The sequence below is a fragment of the Alligator sinensis genome, unplaced genomic scaffold (assembly GCF_000455745.1).
Source record: "Alligator sinensis unplaced genomic scaffold, ASM45574v1 scaffold560_1, whole genome shotgun sequence".
In the NCBI taxonomy this organism is placed as follows: Eukaryota; Metazoa; Chordata; order Crocodylia; family Alligatoridae; genus Alligator; species Alligator sinensis.
In genome coordinates, this window is record NW_005841837.1 from 4722299 (window position 1) to 4726183 (window position 3885).

Genomic DNA, 3885 nt, shown 5'->3' on the forward strand with positions numbered 1-3885 from the left:
TTCTGTCAAGCATACCAGTGCCTAGGACTAACCCTTAACATCAGAAAAATAAAGGTGCTTCACAGCCTGCTCCAGGCCAGTCAACCCCTCTGGCAAAAATCCTCATTGATGGACTGGAGCTGGAGAATGTTGAACATTTTGCAAATCTTAGCTGCCATCTCTCAAAGAAGGCCAACATTGATGAGGAGATCCAGTATTCTATCCAATGTGCCACTTTATGGTGTAATATGCAGATGACAGTTTAGTGAGTGAGTGATTGAAAGCACATGACTGTATGTGACTCTACTTGATCCAGAAAGGAATATTTCAAAGTATTAATTTTATTACATTATTTAGTACTCTTAGGCTGGAAGCAGGCATTGCTTGATGTTTCATTCGTGCCACCATAAAAAACTTTTTGTTAGGTAGAGCTATAAACAGTCTGCAGGGTTGTGAAATAATAGGAGAAAGACCCGTAGAAGCTACCAGATAGCAACATTGCAGAAGAAAGGATAGCTTAGTTGGTGGAACATCTAAATAATTAAAAATGAAAGGGGTGGCAGGGATTGGGGGGGTCATGAAGACCTTTGGGTTGAAAAGATTAGCAGGAATCAAGTAGATTATAATGAGACATGAAGTAAATTGCTCCTGGACAGTTATTTTAAACTTGGATAGAGCAAAAATCAAAGAGTGGAGTCTCGGGGGTGCTGATTAGGCAGACTACCCTGGGCCAAGTGCTGTCAGGAACTCTGAGTAGGCAGGCCAACCTGAACCAAGTGCCACAGCAGGCATACCTGCAGCAAGCCCTATCTAATGAACTCTGCCCCAATTTAAGAGCAGCAAGCATCCTGATTGGCTTTTGGAAGCACCACCTATCCATTTAACATCAACTGGGTCCCTGGATGAGCAGGCCAGTCAACAGTTCTGCTGTGGCAAGTGTCCTAGTTTCTGCACTCTGGTTCCCCTGGTTCCTGAACATGGTTTTCAGCTTACTTCTGGACTTTGGCTTGAATTTTCCTGCAGTTCTGTTTCATGGCTTCTGACTAGTTTGGCTCCGGGTTTCTTTGGATTTTGCCCTGTGGATTTCTCCCTGGATTGGTATTCAGCATCTGATCTCCAGTTCCTTACCCTGGACAGTGTCATGAACTACCCCATTCTACTTATCCATGTGGGCACCAGTGATACTGCCAGGGGAGACCCTGAACATATTAAAAGTGATTACAGGGCTTTAGATGGAAGGGTGAGGGGTCTGGGGATCAAGTTGTGTTCTTGTCAATCCTTCCAGTCAAGAGAAAGGGCCCGGGCTGGAGCAGGTGCATCCTGCAGATCAGCCCCTGGCTCTGCAGGTGATGTCACCAGCAGGGCTTTGGCTTCTTTGACCATGGCCTATTCTTCCAAGAAGACGGTTTGCTGTCCAGAGATGGGATCCACCTGATGAAGAGGGGGAAGAGCATCTTCACGGACAGGCCCGCTAACTTAGTGAGGAGGCATTTAAACTAGGTTCACCATTGGATGGAGACCAAGCCCTGATGTAAATGGGGAAGCAGGAGACCTGGAAGAAGAGCAAGCATGAGGGGGCAACATGAGAACTGCTCTCATACTTCCTGAGAAATCAGGGCAATCAATTAGTTACCTCAGGTGCCTGTACACAAATGCACGGAGCCTGAGAAACAAGTAGAAAGAATTGGAAGTCCTTGTACAGTCATGGAACTAGAACATGATTGGAATAACAGAGACGTGGTGGAAGCTCGCATGACTGGAGCACTGTCATGGAAGGGTACAAACTGTTCAGGACAGGTAGGGGAGAAGAGGAGGATGAGTTGCACTTCATGTAAAAGAGCCATATGATTGTTCAGAGCTCCAGTATGAAGTTGGAGATTGGTCTGTTGAGAATCTCTGGGTTAGGATCACAGGGTGATGTTGTGGTGGGGGTCTGCTATAGACCACCAGACCAGGAGGAAGTCGTGGATGAGGCTTTTTTCAAACAGCTAGTAGTTTCCTGATCACAGGCCCTGGTTCTCCTAGGCAGCTTCAGTCATCCGGACATATGCTGGGAGGGCAATATAGTAGTGCATAGACAATCTTGGAAGTTTTTGGAGAGTATTAGGGACAACTTCCTGGTGCAAGTGCTGGAGCACTTTTCTTGACCTGATGCTCAGTTAGTCAGTGAGTGCCGCATGTGAGGGGAGCCAGAGCCATGTCTGCACAGGCCACCACATTTGCCATGGCCCACAAGCAGATCTACTACTCGTACAAGTACTTCGACGAGCACTATGTCATGTTATGTTGCCCAGAAAACTTTCAAAGCGAGTACCAAAAATGCATCTGATGATTGATGAGGAATGGAGAAGACTTGGTGTCCAGCAAAGTCTTGGGTGGGTTCACTACATGATCCATGAGCCAGAACCACACATTTTTTCCTTTAGAAGACCACTTCTGAAATAGCAAAAGTGAAATTTTATTTCTGGAAATCTTCTATCAAATCTTCTGGAACTTTATGTATATGAGTGTATATATGCTGGTAGTATTCAGTGAATACCTGAAAAATGTATGAAGCCTATTACCAATGTGCCCCTTGGGGTTACTAGAAACAATGGCCAAAAACTGAAGGAGAGTAGGTTTAGATTGGACATCAGGAAAAACATTATTTATGGTGAGGGTTGCCACAATATGGAATGGACTTCCAAGGGAGGTGGTGCCTTCCCTTACCTTGGGGGTGTTCAAGAGGAGATTAGACAAGCACCTGGGTGGGGTCACTTGATCTCAGCGCTCTTTGCTGGCCAGAGCAGGGGGTCAGCTTCAATGATCTAATAGGTCCCTTCTAACCCTAGAAATCTATGAAATCCATACCTGTGCATGAGCTGTATTACTCACAGCAACATAGTTCAATCAAATGCAATTCCAAGTAGGCTGCTATGGTGTTCAGATTAATGAAGTTACCTTCCTTTACTCTTAATATAAGTGCTTATTTGTCTTTTCAATGAACTACTTTGTTTAATAAAGTTTAAATCTTGCATGTTGTTGATCTGATGCTCACAAACAGGGAAGAATTGGTGAGGAATGCAGTAGTGGATGGCAGCTTGGGCAGCGGTGACCATGAGATGACTGAGTTCAGAATCCAGAGGAAAGGAAGAATGGAGAGCAACAGACTAAGGACCCTGGACTTCAGAAAAGCAGGCTTTGACTCACCTGGGGAACACATGGGCAGGATTCCCTGCGAAGCCAGACTGAAGTTTCCAGGAGAGCTGGTTGTACTTTAAAGAAGCCTCACTGTGAGTGCAGGAACAAACCATCCTGATGCTCAGGAAGATAGCAAGTATGGCAGAAGATCAATGTGGCTGAGCAGGGAACTCTTCAGTAAACTAAATTACAAAAATGAAGCTTATAAGAAGTGAAAACTTGGACAAATAACTATGGAAGAATATAAGAGTATTGCTTGGGCATGAAAGAATGAAGTCTGGAAGGTCAAAGCACAGTTGAAGTTGCAGCTAGCAAGGACTGTGAAAAGGTAACAAGAAGGGTTTCTACAAGTATGTCGGTAGCAAGAGGAGGATCAGGGAAAGTATGGGTCTCTTACTGAATGAGGGAGGCAACCTTGTGACAGGATGCAGAAAAAACTGAAATGCTCAATGCTTTTTTTCTTTTTTTTGCCTCAGTTTTCACAGGCAAGGTCAGATCCCAGATTAGTGCACCGGGGAGAAGGTGAGCAGCCTACTTAGAAGAGATGGATATGTACAAGTTCATGGGGCCAGATGGAATGCACTTGAGGGTACTGAGGGGTGTGGCTTATGTGACTACAGAGCCATTGGCCATCATTTTTGAAAACTCATGGCAATCAGGAGAGGTCCTGGATGATTGGAAAAGGGCAAACATACAGCCCATATTTAAGAAAGGGAAAAAGGAGGA

The 3885-nt window shown here is 45.0% G+C and overlaps 1 pseudogene; it reads left to right on the forward strand.

Annotated features, from left to right (window-relative positions):
• The first annotated feature begins 2203 nt into the window (after nucleotides 1-2203).
• On the forward strand, nucleotides 2204-2433 carry LOC102386629 (annotated as a pseudogene).
• The last annotated feature ends 1452 nt before the right edge of the window (nucleotides 2434-3885 follow it).